This window comes from Medicago sativa, chromosome 1 (genome assembly GCF_051527215.1).
Source record: "Medicago sativa cultivar Bolivia chromosome 1, Bolivia_mono, whole genome shotgun sequence".
Lineage (NCBI taxonomy): Eukaryota > Viridiplantae > Streptophyta > Magnoliopsida > Fabales > Fabaceae > Medicago > Medicago sativa.
Window position 1 is genome coordinate 22,132,143 of NC_140749.1, and position 22,325 is coordinate 22,154,467.

The window sequence follows — 22,325 nt, forward strand, 5'->3', positions numbered from 1 at the left end:
TTTTTTTTTTTTTTTTTAGAGAAAATGACTACAAACTTAAAACAAGAAAAACGAAGAAAATTAATTAAAACAAAGTCTAAAACTAACAAACTATTATGAAAATGACGAGTAATCGCAACCCCAAACTTACTATGTTGCTTGTCCTCGAGTAACAAAATAGCTAAAAAGTCAAAGTTTGCACAAATATGAAAAATTTACTTACCTTTCCGAGAGGGTGCTCAAATCCTTGTTTGTCCCACCTCAGACGTTGACTACCTTACCACTTTCGCTCAAGCGGGGCAGACTTAGAGAAGATAGCTTATTCTTTCAACCACACTCTTTTCCCTATTCTCTTCCTCGCCAATTCTCAAAGCCAGTGGGGCTGGTCATATCGCATTTGCCCGCTCAACTCAACATGTTAATGCATTTCCTATGAACTTGAAAAAATTCTAAACAATCCTTCAAAGTCAAGTACCATCACACACACTTTAGAGGTCTTTCAGGGTTGTAACGTGGCTTGGGTTAAGGGTGGATAAATTTGGGAAAGTGGACTAAACAAAAGAATTGGAGTTAGATACACACTATGGATCCCTAAAAATTAAAGTACTTCCAACCTTCAATCTCTTTGCCGAAACAACATGGGAACTAGTAAAACTGCTTATTCATTATCTACATTTTTTTTTGAAGAGACCAATTTATTTTATTTTTTGATTCCTTGGCTCTTATTTTTCTAATTTTTTTTTTCTTCTGTAGACCCCTTTTTTTTTTTTTTTTTTTTTTTTAAGTCTACCATTTTTCATTTTTTTTTTTTTTTTGTTTACCAAGTTTTACTAGTACCTCACCCTAAACTTACAACGTTGCTAATTTCAAAGGCAACCCCAAACTTAGTTTTAAACTCAATATCAAGTACCTATGGTTCTATCTAACTCCAAAGAAATTAAACAAATGTAACATTTTGGGTTTAAAACTTGTGACACGGTTTGTCACGAAAGCAACAAAGAATTTTTGCATGGAGGCTCAAAGGGGTTAGCAAAGGATAATCATAATAATCAGGGTGGCTTGGAAAGGCTCAGAGTACCAAACAAGTGCCTCGTGTGTATGACAATACGACCAATAGACTGTAGAGAACTAATGCAAACTCGAGGAAAATAACATTGAAACATGGATACTCACAAATGAAAGAAATATGGTAAATAAAATGGAAAGTATTTGGCTCAAATTCCTCACCGGTTATGCTATAGAGAAAAGTAGTGGTGATTCTGATGAGCATCTTCCGCAGCAAGCCCCATAGTCATGCTCTTGAACTTTAGAAGTAAGCTAGCCCTCTGTCTTGATGGTAAAAACAGTTCTCTGAGACAAAAACAATTTTAATGAATATTTTTCATTTTTTTTTTTTTTTGAAATGGAAAGGTTATGAAATTCATGCACTTCAACAAGCATTGTTACAACCGAGTAGCAACCAAGGGTGCAACATCATCGACAATTTCATAATTTAACTAAACTTGACTCAAAAGATTTTTTTTTTTTTCTTTTTTTTATATAGACAAAGACTCGACTCAACAAAGACTTGACTCAAAACACAATTTTTTTTTTAATTCAATAAGAATAAAAAAAACAAAACAAAAACAAGGAAAAAGATAACTCCCTCAGATGGGTTGCCTCCCATCAAGCGCTGGTTTACCGTCCTAAGCTTGACGCACCATTTTTTAAATGGTGTGCAATGTGATGGACTCGGTTGGACGCTCAGACTCTCCCCCATAGTATGGTTTGAGTCTTTGTCCATTCACCTTGAATGTTCTTTCTGAGTCTGGATCCTTCACTTCAACAGCACCATATGGGAAAACTTTTGAAACTTTGAATGGACCAGACCACCTTGATTTCAGCTTCCCAGGAAATAACCTCAACCTGGAATTGAAAAGTAAAACCAATTGCCCTTCCCTAAATTCCCTATTTTGAATCTTTTTATCATGCCATTTCTTTGTTTTTTCTTTAAAAATCTTGGCATTTTCATAAGCGTAATTCCGGAATTCATCCAACTCATGAAGTTGAAGAATTCTGGATTCACCTGCTTTGGTAAGATCAAAATTCAGGAATTTGGTGGCCCATAATGCTTTGTGTTCAAGTTCCAAAGGTAAGTGACATGATTTTCCATAAACAATTTGAAAAGGGGACATACCTATAGGAGTTTTGAATGCAGTTCTGTATGCCCACAAGGCATCATCAAGCTTTAGTGACCAATCCTTTCGGGACGAGTTCACTGTTTTTTCAAGAATTTGCTTAATTTGCCTATTTGACACTTCTACCTGGCCACTGGTTTGAGGGTGGTAAGGTGTGGCAATCCGATGATGCACATTGTACTTTTTCAACAACGCCTCCATCTTTCGATTGAGGAAGTGGGTGCCTTCATCACTAATTAATGCTCTAGGTACCCCAAAGCGTGAAAAAATATTTTTCTTAAGAAAGGCAACCACTACTTGAGCATCATTGGTTTGTGTGGCCATTGCTTCTACCCACTTAGAAACGTAATCCACTGCCACCACAATGTACATCTTTGAGCATGAGGATGGGAATGGTCCCATGAAATCAATTCCCCACACGTCAAAGATTTCCACTTCTAACACAGGATTTTGTGGCATCTCGTTTCTTTTTGAAATATTTCCTGTGCGTTGGCAGCGGTCACATTTCTTAACATAGGTGAAGGCATCTTTAAAAAGAGTAGGCCAGAACAGGCCTGATTGAAGGACTTTTGCAGCAGTCCTATCCCCACTAAAATGTCCCCCGTAGCTGGAGTCATGACAATGCCACAACACCTTTTCCTGTTCATCTTCGGGGACACACCTTCTTAACAAACCATCAACCCCCCTTTTGTACAAAAATGGTTCATCCCACACATATGACTTGCAGTCATGCAGGAATTTCTTACGTTGTTGGGAGTTAAAGTCAAGAGGTATAATCTTACCCACCATGTAGTTCGCAAAGTCCGCGAACCACGGCACCATCGTAACAGCTAAGATGTGCTCATCAGCAAAGAGGTCCTGGATAGGCCTCTCCTCCTCCGTTTCATCCATCTTCTCCAAACGAGAAAGGTGATCAGCCACCGTGTTCTCCGATCCTTTCTTGTCACGGATCTCTAAATCAAATTCCTGCAACAGCAGTATCCACCTAAGAAGCCTTGGCTTAGATTCCTGCTTAGAAAACAAATACCTTAGTGCAGCATGGTCAGTGTAAACAATAACTTTAGACCCTAACAAGTAAGATCTAAATTTATCAAAAGCATAAACAACAGCCAGAAGTTCTTTTTCAGTGGTGGCATAATTAAGTTGTGCCGGATTCAGCACATGACTTGCATAATAAATTACATGCAACAATTTATCTTTTCTTTGACCAAGCACTGCCCCAACAGCTATGTCACTTGCATCACACATAATTTCAAAAGGTAGTGACCAATCAGGTGCAATGACAATAGGGGCAGTGATCAATTTTTGCTTCAAAGTGTTAAAAGCTTTTAAACACTCATCATTGAATTGGAAAGGGATGTCTTTGACAAGCAGGTTAGTGAGGGGTTTTGCTATTTTTGAAAAATCTTTAATGAACCTCCTATAAAAACCTGCATGGCCTAAAAAGCTTCTAATGCCTTTCTCATTGGTGGGAGGAGGAAGTTTTTCTATTACTTCAATTTTTGCTTGGTCAACTTCTATCCCCTTGTGGGAGATTCGGTGACCCAAAACAATTCCTTCTCTTACCATGAAATGGCATTTTTCCCAGTTTAGGACTAAATTAGTTTTTTGACATCTTTCCAATACAAGAGATAAATTATGCAAACAATTATCAAAAGAAGAGCCAAAGACAGAGAAATCGTCCATAAAAACTTCGATATGTTTTTCAAGCATATCGGAGAATATGGACATAACACACCTTTGAAACGTGGCAGGGGCATTGCATAGCCCAAATGGCATCCTCCTGTAAGCAAATATCCCATAAGGACATGTGAAAGCAGTTTTCTCCTGGTCCTCTGGTGCTACAGCAATCTGGTTGTAACCGGAGTAACCGTCCAAGAAGCAGTAGTACTCATGACCCGCCAACCTCTCAAGCATCTGATCAATGAAAGGTAGTGGGAAGTGATCCTTCCTGGTTGCAGTGTTCAGCCTTCTGTAGTCTATGCATACTCTCCACCCAGTGACTGTGCGAGTTGGGATCAACTCATTCTTCTCATTCATCACCACGGTTGTCCCGCCCTTTTTAGGAACAACTTGGACAGGACTAACCCACGAACTGTCTGAAATGGGATAGATGATACCTGCTTCAAGTAGCTTGACAACCTCTTTTCTGATTACCTCCTTCATGGCTGGATTGAGTCTTCGTTGTGGTTGCACCACCGGCTTGTAATTATCCTCCATCAAGATCTTATGCATGCAGAACGTAGGACTTATGCCTTTCAAGTCATCAATGGACCAGCCTAGAGCTCCCTTGTACATTCTAAGCACTCTTAATAGTTTCTCTTCTTCAAGTTTGCTCAAACTAGCACTTATGATAGCTGGGTACTTCTCTTTCTCACCAAGGAACACATACTTCAAGTGAGGAGGTAATGGTTTGAGTTCAACTACCGGTTCTTTCTTTGATTTTTCCACAACTTCTTCTTGAGGATGTAATTCCTCCCACCTAGTAGGGGTGCGACGGTTGTGGGATGGGCAAGCCTCTAACATAGCTAGAACTTCACATTCATGGGGGTCTTCACTTTCTTCAGCAACCTCTGGTGGTAAACTCAAGACTCTTTCAAGTGGTAAAGCTGGCACTTCTTTTTGTAATTTTTCTTTCACAAAGGATTTGATCAAATTTACCCTATAGCATTTCTCCTTTTCTTCAGGATGTTTCATAGCTTTGAGTACATTTAGCTTGACCACTTCATCAAAGAATTTCAAAGTCAATGTACCATCTTCCATATCTATCAAACACCTTCCAGTTTGTAAGAACGGACGTCCCAGTATCAATGGGATGTCATCATCTTCTTCCATCTCAAGAACAACAAAATCTACCGGAAAGATGAATTTATCAACCTTCACAAGAACATCTTCAACTATGCCATAAGGAAATTTGTAGGACTTATCTGCAAACTGCAATGTCATCCTTGTATCTCTTACCCTTCCGATGCCAAGTTTCTTGTAGATGGACAGCGGCATCAAGCTCACACTAGCTCCAAGATCAATCAAAGCTTTCTTGAAAGTTCTATCCCCAATGGTACAAGGAATAGTGACACTCCCGGGGTCTTTTAGTTTCCTTGGTATTTTTCTTTGTAAGACCGCACTACACTGCTCGGTGAGCATCACATCTTCATCATCAATTGTTCTCTTCCTTGAAAGGATGTCCTTCATGAATTTTGCATATGAAGGCATTTGTTGGAGAGCTTCAGCAAATGGGATGTTGATTTGTAACTTCTTGAACATCTCGATGAATTTTGCAAAGCACTTCTCATCTTTTTCTCTCTTCAACCTTTGAGGATAAGGCAGCTTGATTTGTGGCTTTGGGAGGTCATCGTTCTTTTTCTTTTCTGGCTCTTCGACAACCTGAGTATCAACAACATCACGCACTTCAACCTCCACTTCAATTAGTTCAGGAGATGAGTCACCTTCATCATGTTTAGCTTGAGATGATAGTGATTCATCCCTCTTCATGCTTCTTGTGGTAACCATGTTCACATTTTCATGATCCCTTGGATTGACGACAGTGTTGCTTGGAAGGGTTCCTGGAGCTCGTTGTGAGAGTTGTTGAGCAATTTGCCCAACTTGAGTTTCAAGATTTTTGATTGAAGCCCTTGTATTCTTTTGAGCCTCTCTGGTTTCTTGAGCTAAGGAATTCATGTTGGATGCCATTGCTTCTATAGCTAACTCCCAATCAGCCTTCTTTGGCGCTTGGTTTGATGGACCCCCTTGATAACCCCCTTGTTGTTGATTTTGAGAACCACCTTGCTGATTTTTCCACGAGAAATTTGGATGGTTCCTCCAGCCTGGATTATATGTATTTGCAAAAGGGTTATTTCTAACTTGGTTCCCTTGACTGCTGAGGTAGTTCACCATCTCCACTTGGGTTGCATCCATGGGCACATCACAATGCATAGTGAAATGAGGGCCAGCACACCAATCACATTTGACAGTGTTCAATTGATTCACCGGAGCCACTTGGGGTTGAGCTAAGTTAAGTGCTGCCATTTTCTTTGACACTTCAGCAGCTACTGCATCTTGAATCTGCTTACCAGTTAGTATGCTTTGAGCATTTTTGAGCTCAAGTTGATTCAGATCTATGAGTCCTCCCCTTGTACCACCAGTTCTATCATACATCTCCATTTGTTCATTAAGTGCAACAGCTTCAATGATTTTGATTATTTGAGAGGCGGTTTTGAAATTGATGGAACCACCGGAAGCTGTGTCGAGAACTTGTCTAGTAGCCAGACGTAGACCATTACAAAACATCTGCATTTGAACCGTAGTATCAAAGTTGTGCTCGGGACATGCTGAGATTAACTTCTTGTACCTTTTATAAGCTTCTCCCAAGGACTCTCCCTCTTTCTGTTGAAAACTGGAAATGTCTTGTCGCCTTCTTACAAATAGAGCTGTAGGAAAGAATTGCTCCAAGAACTTGTCTTCCATCTCATTCCAAGTTGTTATGCTACCAGCCGGTAAGGAGTCAAACCACTCATATGCATCATCAGTTAAAGTGAACGGGAACAGTCTCAATCTTTTTGCTTCCTCAGAGTGCCCTTGTACCTTAGCTGTCTCACAAAGTATCAAGAAACTCTTCAAGTGCTTGTTGGCATCTTCATTGTACTTCCCCGCATACTAATTCTCCTTCAACTCCCGCAACAGACCGGGATTGATCTCAAACTTGTTTACCGTCACAGGCTGATTAGTGATGGTCAGCCTGTTTCGGTTTCTGTCTCGGGCCCCATAGTCTCCTAGAAGTCTTTCTTCAGGTTGGGGCTGTGGCTGTGGCCCTGGTCCCTCCGCCATCTCTTCGTCTAACTGCTCGTCCGTGTCAACCTCTACTCCGCTGGTCCCTTCCTTTTCTCGAAGTTTTCGGAGTTTTGTTTCTTTCCGGATTGCTCGGCAGTACTTTTCAACTTCTGGAATAAAGGTAAGTTCAGCTGAGGGCTGGCCTCGCATACAAGGTTAGACAATGAGTGAGTACTAATATTAAAACAAAAATAAAAACAATAATTTTGTTGCAGAGCAAAAAATTTCAATTAAGAAAATAAAATTCAACAGTGATTTGGCAATCCCCGGCAACGGCGCCAAAAACTTGATAGCGATTTTCGCAAGTGTACGAAATCGTGCAAGTAGTAAATTTAAAACGGTAAGACCGAGTGTCGAACTCGAGGATCGCGTTATACTGTCGAATAATATTTGTGACTTAGTTGAACAAAAAGGTATGAGATTGGTTTGATAGCAATAATGAAAATTAAGCAAGGTAAAATTGTTTGAACTTTATAATAATAAAATTGTCAGGGATGAGTTTCACTAGATGACTATCTTGAGTTAACAACTTGAATATGACAATTGAATCGGCTTATCGAATCATTACCGAATCCTCTAATTTATTCTTGCCCTAATTCCTTAGTGACAAAATCTTTAATCCTAAAATAACCCCTAATTCCTTAGTGAATTTAAGATTAGAATTAAGCATGAATGAACAAGAATTCTCAAATGGTTTCAAGGGTTTGCATCTATTCCTAGACTACAAAGGCAAGAATTTCTTATCTCAAAGCATTTATAAATTCCACTTCCGTTTCACAGTATAAACCATAAATCAATTTAAAGGTGATCAATCAATAAAAGCATTAAGCATGGAGATAAGAAAAATAATTCAATAAGTTTCATCAATAATCATAATCAAATCATACGACAAAAGTATTCATCTAGGTCTACTCATCCCCAACAACGGAGGGTTTAGTTACTCATAACACTTAAACAAGAGAAAGAGATTAAAGAAGAATTACAAGAACAATCCATGAACGATTCTTGATAAATCTCCTTCAATGGTGTTGTAAGCCGCCTCCTCTCTGTTTTCTCTGCTAGGTCACCAGTTTCTCCGCTCAATAATGATAAAAAGATGCTTTCAATCTGATTAAAAACGTATTTATAGCATAACAGGCCCAACACGGGGCGCTTTGGACCCGACTAGGGCGCCTAGCGCCGGTGCACAGCTTGAAAATCACGAACAATCGCAGCGCTGCGCTGCTGCATGGGCGCCTAGCGCCCACTTCCAGAGAGCTGGCGCCTCTGAAGTGGTCTTCTGGCGCCTAGCGCCCTCTTTAAGGTGTCTGGCGCCTCAAAAACGTGGTTCTGGCGCCTAGCGCCTGTTGGCCAGCAAGAATCTATCAGCAAACTTCAACCAACCATGTATCCATCCACTTTGAAGCTATCTTCTGACTCACCTTTTATCCGTCTCCATTCCTACATAACCAAACATCCTGGGAGCAAGTCAAATGTTCAACAATCATGCAATAAATTGCAGAGGAGATCAGCATAGTAAAACAATTAAAAAAAACGAAAATAAGGAGAAATAAGTTATGCAATCACTCAAAAGAAACTTGATTTAGAGGTAAAATTGAAGGTAATAACCTACATTTTTGTCGGTTATCAAAAACCTTTTTTTCAAAACTAATAAAAAACACAAAACCAATCAAACGTCAATTTTTACCCCGAACTACGAGGTTTTGATCCCTCACGGGTACGTAGGCAAAGGACACTCGTCCTTCCAAACAATAAAAAATGAAGATAATAGGTCCTTTTTTTTCCTCCTTCTTTTCATCACTCTAATTCCATTTTTAGAAGGAAGTTATAGCACATTAAGGCTTAATTAATGATTTGGTCCCTTAAGTTATTTGTTGGTTACATTTTGGTCTCATAAGTTATTAACGTTACAATTTGGTCCCTTAAGTTATTTGTTGGTTACATCTTGGTCCCATAAGTTATTAACGTTACAATTTGGTCTCTTAACTTATTTTTTGGTTTCGTTTTGGTACCTTAACTCTTCCTCCGTCAACCACTCTGGTCCTTTATGTTATTAGAGTTAAGGTACAAAAACGAAACCAAAAAATAAGTTAAGGGACCAAAACGAAACCGAAAATTAAGTTAAGGGACCAAATTGTAACGTTAATAACTTATGGGACCAAAATGTAACCAACAAATAACTTAAGGGACCAAATTGTAACGTTAATAACTTATGGACCAAAATGTAACCAACAAATAACTTAAGGGACCAAAATAGTAATTAAGCCGCACATTAATTAAATAAAACTAAGAGGTTCCCGTGAAGTACTATGGACATAAAGGGTGCTAATACCTTCCCTTTATGTAATTAACCCCCCAAACCCTAAATCTTTTCAAAATGGGGTGGTTTGAACTTTTTTTTCCCTTTTCTTAAAAAATTAAAATGTTCAGTCGTGAAATAATAAAGTGAGTCAAAAAGCTAATCAAATAGCCTTGATCTCCGAAAAATGACGCGACAGTAGGCAAAGGACATTTGTCCTTCCAAATCAATAAAAAATGTAGATAAATAGGCCTCCTTTTTTAGCACTTTGAACTCTTTTCAGCAAGCAAGTTTTATAGCACAAAACATTAAATAAAATCAAGAGGTTCCCGTAGAGTACTACGCACATAAAGGGTGTTAATACCTTCCCTTTATGTAACTAACCCCCGAACCCTAAATCTTTTCAATATGGGGTGTTTGAACTTTTTTTCCCTTTTCTTAAAAAAATTAAATGTTCAGTCGTGAAATAATCAAGTGAGTCAAAAAGCTAATCAAATAGCCTTGATCTCCGAAAAATGACGCGACAGTAGGCAAAGGACATTTGTCCTTCCAAATCAATAAAAAATGTAGATAAATAGGCCTCCTTTTTTAGCACTTTGAACTCTTTTCAGCAAGCAAGTTTTATAGCACAAAACATTAAATAAAATCAAGAGGTTCCCGTAGAGTACTACGCACATAAAGGGTGTTAATACCTTCCCTTTATGTAACTAACCCCCGAACCCTAAATCTTTTCAATATGGGGTGTTTGAACTTTTTTTCCCTTTTCTTAAAAAAATTAAATGTTCAGTCGTGAAATAATCAAGTGAGTCAAAAAGCTAATCAAATAGCCTTGATCTCCGAAAAATGACGGGACAGAAATGGCGACTTCACTGGGGATAAAACTCAATGTGAGTTTTGTCACATAACTTCAAGCACACTCTTGTGTAGCTTGTGATGTAAGTTCTTCCATCATGATTCAAGTTCTTCCATCATGATTCTTGAGCTATGAATCTTCATGGAGATATGATCTTGTTGTTTCAACTGAGGATATACTCATTCTTTCATTGTTGAGTATATATAATGCACTTATCAATGTGGGTGGCTTCTAGCTTATCCACTTATGTGATTCCTTCTTTTAAAAAAACTCAAGCGCAAACATTAGTAGATCACCATTCATAAAACTTATCATTTATTCCACGAGGTTTGTTATTATTAAAACATTCATCAAAAAGATTTTTGCTTCAACACTTTCCATCCAGGGTTTGTTGAGAACTTTGCACTTTTTTCTTTATTCCAGCTTGAAAAATAAGCTACAAGTGCAAAAATCCTACACATGTTGCACATGGACACATTGGACAGACCATAATATTGTTCCATTAGTTTGTGCGCTTTCACCATGCGCAGGGGTTCTTTTGACAACCCCGAGGGTGAATTATGCAATTTTTCGTTCTTCTTCGAGCTTTCTTCCATCTTAAAATGCCTTGGGACTTGAGATGAATTTCCCCCCACTTGAATTAACTTTCCAAGTACCATTGATCTTCAATCATCAACTTCCATAATACCCCATGGGTGTCTTGCTTTGCCGAATTGCCCGATTTATCAATACAAATATTGAAAACACCTATTGATTTGCATGATTGCAGAAGAAACTAATTACAAAAAAGAACTCCTCTAAATGACCTATAAATTGTCATCAAACACTTATTAAATTACTAAAAACATAGTATAAAACATCATATGATGCTTCGTCCTCAACTACCAATCTTCATGATTCTCTTACAAGATTAATTTCAGAAATCTTATATTGATTTTTTTCTTCTTCATATATATTGAAGAAAAAGTGAATAAATAATGTATTTTGTCACCATGAAAATACAAACAGATAAATTAAAATACATAAATTGGATTAATTTAAAAAATTAATAAAAATTATTTCATAATATAAAAATTGTTGCATCCATCAAAATCATATCTAGAGATAACGGGGGAGTGTCAATATTGACATCACAAACAAACCAAACATGAATAATTGAAACGACTATGCTTCATGATTCTTTCACTAAGTTGATCTATGTTGTCGGATCTTGGTGCTAAGATAATTTTTTCGAAGTTTGACAACATTGTATGAAAGAAGTATATAGATGAAAATTATGAAAGTTACATACAATATATATAAGAAAACAATAGCAAAATATAATATGAATAAATAAAAATATGATGCTATATTTGACACATGTTAGACTCTAATTTGATCACAAGTTGATATTCTATAATTTGATTGACTTACTTATTAACAAATATGTGTTGTCATTGACATTGTTTAATGTACATATCAACTTATATAGAGCTATGACGATTTGCTTAATTATAATTGGTTAAAAAAGGAAAACAAATGACATTTGGTTCGATTTAATTAGCTGTAAAATAATACAATGATTATGATATTTTGTTCCACTTAATAATACTTAATTAACAATATTTTATTAAGATTATAATTACTTTCTTATTTTATTTCAACAAAAATACCATGTATAAAATGTTAAAGATAGTAACCATTTTTTTAGGACATTAAATAAAAGCCTATGTTATTGTAAATATAATTTTTTTAGTAGATATTAATTTTTTTTTTTGAAGAATTTTTAGTAGATATTAATAAAATCACCCTAAGTTGTGTATATAATTTAAATACAATTATTAAATTTTCTTTTACATTCCTTTATTAGATAGTATCCAAATAATTATTTATTTAGTCGTTAAACGTCTCTTAGTAAACCATGATAATGTACAATTGCCTCTAAATGTAATGGTGTGTACCAATAGAAACTAAGTATGTAACATGTAGGATTATGTATTTAGAGTTATTAATTTGGTTTAGCAAATGATGATGTGTACTATGATATTTGTACAAGAAAATGTTTATAATATATATAGATTGGGAAGAATAAGATCCATTTTTCTTATCATTTTTCTTTTGCAAGTGTATTCGTTTTGCCATATTCTAAGGCTGATGTTAACACTTTCTTTGTATTTATAAATATGCAAAAATATTGTACCAAATTTTTCAAAATGGTCTTTGAAATTTTATAAATTTTATAGTTGTATAGGGAGACTAAATATGGAGATATAAAGTAGGGAGATATAGGGAGACTAAATTTTTCTATACAGCCTGCTAAGGCATGCCCAAACATCTGATAAGTTAATGTAAGTTTTAGTTGGGCTTAAATAACTGGCTTAATTGCATGTTTGATCTCTTATGTTTATTTTATGTTTCAAGTTGGTCTCTTATGTTTAAACGTTTCAAGTTGGTCTCTTACGTTTTAAAGTTTTCAAGTTGGTCCAAAACGTTATTCACGTTGAAATAAGTTAGTCACTTCCGCGACATGATATTAAGGTTAATAAAACAAAAAAAAAATGGATCAATGTTTTAAAACCGATTTTCTAAATTAAGTAACTTCAATCACTCATATTGTCAACCTGAATCTTTAAACGGTCAAGTGCCAGAATGGAGTAATTTATTCTAATGTGAGTAACGTTTTGAACCAACCTGAAGCTGTTAAAACATAAGGGACCAACATGAAACTCTTAAAACATAATGGACCAACTTGAAACCTAAAATAAACATAAGGGACCAATCATGCAATTAAGCCTAAATAATTTTATCAAGGTTGATGATTGATTAATAGACTTCTCAACATTGCTCACTTATCTGGCTGTAAGTATCAATAGATATTTTTAAGATAATGAATTTTTCCACCCTTCTGATTTCTCGCACGCCATATGATTTTATAAAAATACCCCCGTTCGAATTATATAATATGAACTCTTTGTAAAAATCCGGATTATATAATTTGAATTCTATCAAAACCCAAAAAACATATTATAATTGATATGAAGATTTTTGTTGATCATGGTACCATCCTCCACAAAATCCGCACATCAGTTTTGGGGTTGGTATGAGTGGTCATCAGTGATTATGATATCATAACCCGTACTCCCAGAAGATAAGTAAGAAAGAAAAGAGAAGAATGAATGAAGAGGGACTTTGAAACGAAAATGGAGAAGATTGTAAGGTTATTTATAGCTACAACACTATCCTAGATTCTAACCTCTGTCAGAGGGAACATTTAAAATGACTAAACCAACCACAAATGCATTAAACACGCCATAAACCGTCTAAACATTACTTGTAACACCGCAATACATATTATGGACTAGTTCAAATTATATAAATCTAACACCTGCCCACATTGCTTTGAATTATATAATTTGAAATCCTTCCATATTGTGTTTAGGCTTAAATATGTCTTTAGTCCCTGCACTTTCATAAGATTTTGGCATTGGTCCTTGCACTTTTTTTTGTTTGTAATTGATCCCTGCACTTTGTAAAAATATTGGTATTGGTCCCTCTGTTAATTTTCTATTAAAAAAAACACAAAACTATTGGTATTGGTCCCTGCACTTTGTAAAAATATTGGTATTGGTCCCTGCACTTTGTAAAAAAATTGGTATTGGTGCCACGTGGCGTGAAATGATTGGGCCACGTGGCACTCCGTTAGTTTTGTGTTTTTTTTTAAACAGAAAGTTAACAGAGGGACCAATACCAATATTTTTACAAAATGCAGGGACCAATGCCAAACAAAAAAAAGTGCAGGGACCAATGCCAAAATCTGATGAAAGTGCAGGGACCAATGACACATTTAAACCTTGTGTTAAAACCTGAGTTTTGGACGGTTGTGCATGTTTAGACAACTGTTTGTAGCCAAAAAAGTTTTTGCTCATTTCCTTCCTAATTTTTTCCCGATTCTCTATTTTTCAAGAAAATGATCGTGTATCTTATCTTATTTATAAAAGTTCTTAAGTCTCTTAGACAACTTTTTGGAGCCAAAAATGTTGTTGCACTTTTCATGCCTATTTTTTTGTTCTTTTTTTTTATTTTTTTTTAGAAAATGATCGTGTATCTTATATCTTATTTATAAAAGTTCTTAAGTTTCTTACACAACTTTTTGGAGCCAAAAAAGTTGTTGCATATTTCCTTCCTAATTTTCTGTCGTTTCTCTATTTTTTTTAGAAAATGATCGCGTATCTTATATCTTATTTATAAAAGTTATTATGTCTCTTAGAAAACTTTTTGAATCCAAAAAAATATGTTGCACATTTCCTTCCTAATTTGTTTGTTGTGTCTTTATATTTTTGGAAAATGATTGTGTGTCTTATCTTATTTATAAAAGTTCTTAAGTCTCTTAGATAACTTCTTGGAGCCAAAAATGTCGTTGAAGTATAAATTACTTTGGGGGGTTTAATTATTTGTCTTTTGAAAGCATTATCAATGATTTTTTTTTCATAACAAGGATTGGACCAAGAGTCAACCCTAATCGCTTTCAATGATTTTTTCATAACAAGGATTAGACCAAGGGTCAACCCTAATCCCTTATCTTTTTACCTTAGTTTTTAATGTACATACAAAACACATCCAATAACTAGCACCAATATGTATGGGTTATGTAGATGATGTAGTCTTAATTGGAGAGTCGATGAGGAATTTAATGGCTTGTTAGAGACTTCGAGACAAGTCTTAGAAGCGTAAGATTATCATTTGAGTAGAAGCAAGACATAGTATATGTAATGTAATTTATGTAAAAGACAAAGTAGTTCGACCTTAGAGGTGAAAGTCGGAAATCTTATCATACAACTTACACAGTTTAAATATCTTAAGTTCATTCTTTCATCAAAAAAATATTGGGTTCATAGTACAAAATGACAGAGAAATAAAAGCAAATGTAAATCATTGTATTCAAGTTGGATGGTTGAAATGGAGAAGAGCCTCAGGTGTTTTTTGTGATACAAACGTGCCGTTTAAGTTAAAGTGAAAAAATACCTGTTATACCCTAATTTTGGACCTAAAAATACCAATTCAATTCCTCTTTTCTTGCATCTTAAGTCATTTGATATGTCTCTGATCAATTGCATCTTTCTCTGCATTTTATTTCAATGTTATTTGCAAAATTTACATGGAAGGGCATTTTAGTCATTTCCTATGTCAAAATTTCTCTCAATCTTTCAAAATTTTGTTTGAGTCCTTTCAAATAAGTTTGAATAAGTCTTTGCTTCATTCCATGTCAGAATCCATTTCAAAAGTTGTATTTGAAGTCATTTTAGGTCAGTTTTGCCCCTAGGGGCATTTTAGTCTTTTCAAGTGCCAAGACTCTGTTCAAATCTTAAAAGTTATCTCTGAGTCTTTTAATTTTGCTTGTAGGAGTCTTTGCTTCAATTTCTTGTAAAAAATCCATTTTAAAAGTTTGCATCTGAGTCATTTACAGTTGTTTTAGCCCCAGGGGCATTTTGGTCATTTCACACGAAATTTCGGCAGAGAGAGGTTACTTTAAAGTACCTCATTTAGGCCGTTGGTTCGTTTTAGTCCGTTTTGTCAGTTTTAATCGTTTCACTTTACGTTTAGTCAAATTACCATTTTTTATCCCAATTTTATTTTTAGTTTTTTTTCCAAGTCCTAAAGTTTCTAATTTTGCATTTTAGTCCTTGTGTCATTTTTTTCCTTTTTGTCATTTTTCGTCCTTATTTTTCATCATTTTGCAGATTAGTCCTTTTTTACAGTCCAGTCCTTTTTTCTTTTTTATAAGAATAGTCCATGAGTTTTCAAGATTTGCAGGAAGGCCCCCAAGGTCCTAAAATTTGCAGGAAGGCCCAAATGTCCAAAAATAGTCCAAGGCCGAACTATTTCAAGTCCAGTTCCAGGTGTCACAAGGCCATTGGTCCAGAATATTACACTTGGCCTATAAGTAGAGGCCACATCACCAATCACGCAGAGGATACACCACACAATCATTGCCAACTCATCAAAACAGAATCACCAATCCCTTTCCACACGCCCACGCGCCACCATACTGAAACCCTAACAAACTTTTTCCGTCATTGAAACCACCGCAACAAACCTCCAAATTCATACCAGTTTTCACTAAAATTCATCACTGAGCATCCAGAATCAATGTGAATGTCTAGAAAATCAAAGCTGAAGTATCCAATTCAACAAAAATCCTTTTGAATTAGGTTTCGTTCTCAGAGATTTTTCACGAAAAATCATCATCATCGAACGATTTTTCTTTCATCTTCTTGCAATTCAAGTCCGAGGACGATCACAAGAAGTTTCGAAGAAGAGAAGAAGAGAAAACAAAGAGGAATTGAACCGGTGAAGAAGACGAAGAAGGGATCACCGATTTATTTTCGGTTCAACACTTACCAGAGGCTCAAGGAGGATTCACAAGGTTTTTCTTCATCGTCTCGCTCAAATCTCTGCTTGAGTTCAGGTAAGACTCAAAAAACTCTTTCATCCTTGTTTTAAAACTTCAGCGAAGACTCATATGAAAGGATAAACGGTGAATCAAAATAGATCTATGGATTTGGAATCTTTTCCCTCAAAAAACTTTAAAAAACGTTAAGACCGAAGCCTGAATGTGTAGATCTACTAAGATTCATCGTTCATCTGTAAAATCTGGACTCATATTCGAAATCAGCGTAAAAAGTAGTGTAAGTTAGGGCTGTGTTTTGTGTCAAACGGTGAAAGATTCAATCTCGTCGGAATCTGGAAGTGACGGTGGTTTGGATGAAGATTCCGGCGGAATCATGAAGATTCCGGCCAATCTTCATCTTCTCCGACCAGTTTCCTTCAGAAACCGGTGAGAAGAAGAGAGAATCAGACGAAGATAGAGAGAGAGGGAGAAGCTTAGAGAGAGAAACGAATGGGAAAATGAAATGAACCGGTCCTCAAGATCTTTTATAAGCAGACTGAACCGGTTTGGTTCAGTCTTGGACCACTGGCTTTACGTCCTGGCCGTTAGATCTAAGGGTTGATCCAGTTGGATCAATCCAACGGCCTTCTGTGATTCCTGAAGGATCCAGGATCCATTTCCACCTTGGGCTTGGGTTTGGGCTTAGTTTACTGCGTGTTTCCTTGTTTTTTTGCTATTTTTGTCACTGTTTCTTGCTATCTGCACACCTTCATGCTCAAAAACTTAGTTAAAAATTCCAATTATTTTTTCATGTGTTTTTGACTAGTTTCTTGACCTTCTTGTGATGCTGTTATGTGTTGAACTTGGATAAAAAATATGTAGCATTTTTTTGTTACCTTTGTTAAACCTTGTGAAATTTTACATGTTCTTGTGATCAAAAATTCTTAAAAATTCCTAACCAAATTCATGAGTATTTCTTGATGACATTGTGACCTTTTAGTGTTAATTTTACATAGTAAAATTGGTAAAAAATAAGGTGGCTAATTTTCTTACTATTTTGTGGTATTTTTGTGCTAAAAATGAATGAAAATTTGCTTGATGTTAATCCAAATTGCTTGATGAATGTTGGTGACCTATACCACTTGATTTCATAGGGTTTAGCTACTGTTTGTGTTTAACATTGTAGCATAATTGTGAATCTTGGTAGGTTACTTAGCCTACAAGTCATTGTGTAGTTAAATAATGCAAATATGCTTAAAATTTGTTTCAAATTGCCAAGTAAATCATGTTGCCTTAATTCCCATTCCAAGACTTGATTCTAAACCTTTAAAAATGTATGGGAATGTGAGAATTATAGGTCATATGGTTCTTGCATTCTAAGAACAAATTTTAGCCATGTTTGCACTTATTTTCTATCCTTTATATTCTAGTATTTCTCTTACTTCATTTCCTTTGATATTGTCATGTGCTACTAACTCCTTTCATTTCATGTTTCATCATTTCATAAGCATCTTCATTTCATCCCATATTCATCTCTATTTCTTTCTTGCAACTTAATTTGTACCAAAGTTAGAATGTAAATACTTAGGAGTTTTGTAATATTTTTCCTTTATGCACTTTTAATTTTCTTGGCAAAGAGGCCATAGAATGTATCTAGGGTATGATGTAAAGGACAATGGACTCTAATAATGTACACCGACACAAGCACCGACACATGCACACACATCACTATAGTATATAGCTAGAATATGCATGTTTAGATGTATGTTTAGGATTGTATGCTTAGATGAACGCCTAGGTTTTATACTTAGAAAAATCAATTTCCCAAAAAATATGAATAACATCACTCAAACATTTTTCATAATAAACCTTGGGATCAAAATCCCATTGCATTTTCTCTTTTATTTTCTTAATCAAATTTCAATGAAAATTAATAATACTTGACTTTTTTCCAAATAACTAATTCCACCTCACCTTTTCTAAATCTCATGCCCTTGAGGCCTCTTTCTATTCTTTAAAATCCCATTTTCAAACTTAAAATCAACCAACAAAAACAAAAATATTTTTGGAAGAGAACTACGGTGGATTTGATCCCTTAAACGGGTACGTAGGCAAGGAACAAAATTCCTTCAATTCAAATAAAATAAAAATTCAAACACATTCTTCTCCCTCCAATTCTTCACTTAGAACATTCTTAGGTTTAATAAACATCTTTCAAAATAGCATTTAAAAATAAAGCGCGCGCGTAGAAATTAAAGACGGTTCCTATAGGATACTATAGTCGTTATGGGTGCCTAACACCTTCCCGTAGCGAAAACAACTCCCGGACCTCGATTCTCAAGGGTTTTGCTTACTTTTTCCCTTCCCAAGAAAAAAATAAGATATCACCGATTTAAAAGGTTCAAACGTAATCAATGTTTGACACCCGAAAACCAAGATAAAACAGCTGGCGACTTCACTGGGGAGATTCGAGAGTTACGCCTAGTCTTTATTTTTACGCTTGCGCTTGTATTTTTACTTGCTTCCTTTACTTGCTTTCCTATGTGAATAAATGTTTAACTTCTTGCAAACGTGTGGGGTGAGAATATCAAAAGTCCTGCACCCGGGCTGAGTGAACTTAGGATTTAGGAGGGATATAATCGACAATTCATTCTGGGGTTGCCTCGTGTTTTGGATTATGCGATCAATCCCACATAGCTGAGGCATTTTGGGGGTGATGATGTCGGCGCGTGTTGTCGCGTTTAGGCACTTTACTTCTAATTGTTCTATGACGCTATGAACCGTAGATAACCAAACCCATCCATGGCCATTTTCTAGGATGTAGTGCGGAGGCTAAACCGAGTGTCGTCTCGAGTTTTAGTCGTCACGCGATACTACACTCAAGTTAGACCTTCCACGTATAATCATGGAGCGAGTGTTGTCTCGTGACACCGTGAGATACGTCGGAGAGGTTGCAACTTGGGAACCTTTTTAGAACCCGGTTACTATATCCTAAAGCCCTAGTTTCACCGGACACCGTGTCCACCCATGACTCCTCGACTTTGAACTTCAAACCCACCATGTTTTCTCCGAACTTGAACATAATCATGCATTCATGCATACATGCATACATGCATAAACTTTTTCCATGCATTGTTATCGAAGGGCTTAGACAAGTTGAATTTGTAAACATTGTAGGGATGAAGATGACTAAGTCCTACAAGTTCAAGGAAGTGGATTTGGCTAGTTTGAGAGATTTGGCACTCAAGATTGAGGATCCGACTGGTTTCCGACGTCGTTACGGGGCCTTACTTCCTATTCTTCATACTAATGTGGATGAGAAGCTTGTGCACACTCTAGTGCAATTCTATGATCCGGAGTATCGGTGCTTCACTTTCCCAGATTTTCAGTTGGTGCCTACTTTAGAGGCTTATTCTTCCTTGATGGTTCTGTCTATTGCTAAGGGGGTACCTTTCTCAGGACTTGAGCCTCCTCTTACTCCACTGGTTATTGCTAAGGATCTCTATCTCAAGACCACCGATGTCTCCAAGAATCTTGTCACTAAGGCACGCATCCGAGGGTTCACTTCAGAGTATCTTCTTGGGAAAGCCAATCTCAATACCACTTGTCAGGACACTCTTGAGGCTATTCTTGCACTTCTCATCTATGGGCTTATTCTCTTTCCGAATCTTGATGGCTTCGTGGACATGAATGCTATTATGATCTTCCACTCCAAGAATCCGGTTCCTACTTTGCTAGCTGACACATACCATGCTATTCATGATCGTTCTGGCAAGGGTCGTGGATACATTCTCTGTTGTGTGCCTCTCCTCTATAGGTGGTTTATTTCGCACCTTCCGGAGTCTTTCCATGATAACCCGGAGAATTGGTCTATTTCACAGAGGATTATGGCTCTCACTCCTAATGAAGTGGTTTGGCTCACTCCTGCTTCAAGAGTTAAGGAAATCATCTTTGGTGGTGGAAAGTTTCTTAATGTACCTCTTCTTGGTACCCGGGGTGGAATTAACTATAACCCGGAGCTCGCCTTGCGACAATTTGGTTTCCCGATGAAAGAAAAACCCATCAATCTTGCTACAGCCCCTTACTTCTTTCACTACTCCAATGCTCCCACGGGAATAAGAGAGGATTTCATGGAAGCTTGGACTAAGCTTTGGAAGAAAGAGGTGAAGCACATGGGTGTAAGGTCCGGTATTGCTCATGAGGCCTATACACAGTGGGTGATAAACCAAGCTGAGGAGATTGGTAAGCCTTACCCCTCTATGAGATATGTGTCTGCATCTGTTCCTACCATGCCTTTGCCTCTACTCCCACCTACCCAGGAGATGTATCAGGAGCATCTAGCTATGGAGAGTCGGGAGAAGCATCAGTGGAGGGCTAGATACTATGAGGCTGAGAACTTGATCATGACTTTGGATGGAAAGGATGAGCAGAAGACTCATGAGGTCTTGACACTGAAGAAAGAGTTAGCTAAGGCTAAGAGAGAGATTGAAGAGAAAGATAGGTTGCTTATGAGAGACTCTAAGAGGGCTAGGGGTGCCCGTGACTTCTATGCACGATACTGCAGCTATGAGTCTGAGTCTGAGGATGATGCTTCCACTTCCTATGCTTGAGGATTTCCATTTCCTGTTGTTATTTCCATTTGTTCATGTTGGATTTGTCTTGTAAAACTATATGTTAGTTGTTTGATTCCCGTTTATGTTAATTGTTATTTAGTAATGTTTACAAGTTTTTAATTTGTCTAAAACCCTTCGATGACACAAAAAAGAGTCTTTTTGCATATGCATCAACACATTTCATGCATCATACACATTCATTGGTCACAAAGAACTTCTCTCGTGCTCATTGCCTCCTGGTTTTGTCCGCCGCAGTCTGAAAAGTGGCTCGTGTTCGCAAAGTCTACCAACCAGACAGAATTCATCAGACAAGATTTCACAAGAGAAGGATGATGGCTAACTTTGAAGAAGAAAATGCTCAGCTCCGTGCCGAATTGGCTGCTATGAAAGAAGACTTGGCTAAGGCTCATGACGCTATGTCTGCTATGATGGCTGCACAGGAACAACCAGCCACTTCTGTTCCAGTTACTGCTGAGATTCCTGTGTCTACTGCTATGCCTCAGGTGACTACTGTTGTTACCGACCCTATTGTACACACTGTGCAACAAGTGATTGATGTTGACACTCCGCGTGGACAAGATCCCGCAATGGAAGCTATGAAGAGACAGTTAAAGGAGTTGGCTGGAGAACTCCGTGAGGTCAAGGCTAGCCGGGGAAACAATGGCGCTCCTGCCAAAGCCCGTGATCTATGCTTGGTATCCCGATTTGAGGTTCCTAAGAAATTCAAAGAGCCAGAATTTGACAAATACAATGGGACCTCTTGCCCACACAACCATGTTATCCGGTATGTCCGAAAGATGGCTAACTACGCCGACAATGATGCACTGATGATCCACTGCTTTCAGAGTAGCTTGACAGATGATGCAGCAGATTGGTACACTAGTCTGAGCAAAGATAACATCCATACCTTTGAGGAACTCGCTGCTGCTTTCGAAGGTCAATATGAGTTCAACACCCGTCTGAGGCCAAACAGGGACTCTCTCAAAGCCCTATCTCAGAAATCAGATGAGACCTTCCGTGAATACGCTCAGAGGTGGAGAGGGGCAGCTGCCCGTGTTTCTCCTCGACTTGATGAGGAAGAATTAACGCAGACATTCCTGAAGACTCTGAAGAAGGAATATAAGGAGAGAATGATAGTCTCTGCTCCGAACAACTTCTCTGATATGGTTACAATGGGAACTCGCCTAGAAGAGGCTGTCCGAGATGGTAT

The 22,325-nt window shown here is 37.1% G+C and overlaps 1 pseudogene; it reads right to left on the reverse strand.

Annotated features, from left to right (window-relative positions):
- Positions 1–1,685: 1,685 nt before the first annotated feature.
- LOC146953633 (uncharacterized) lies at positions 1,686–7,243 on the reverse strand (annotated as a pseudogene).
- Between the last annotated feature and the right edge of the window lie 15,082 nt (positions 7,244–22,325).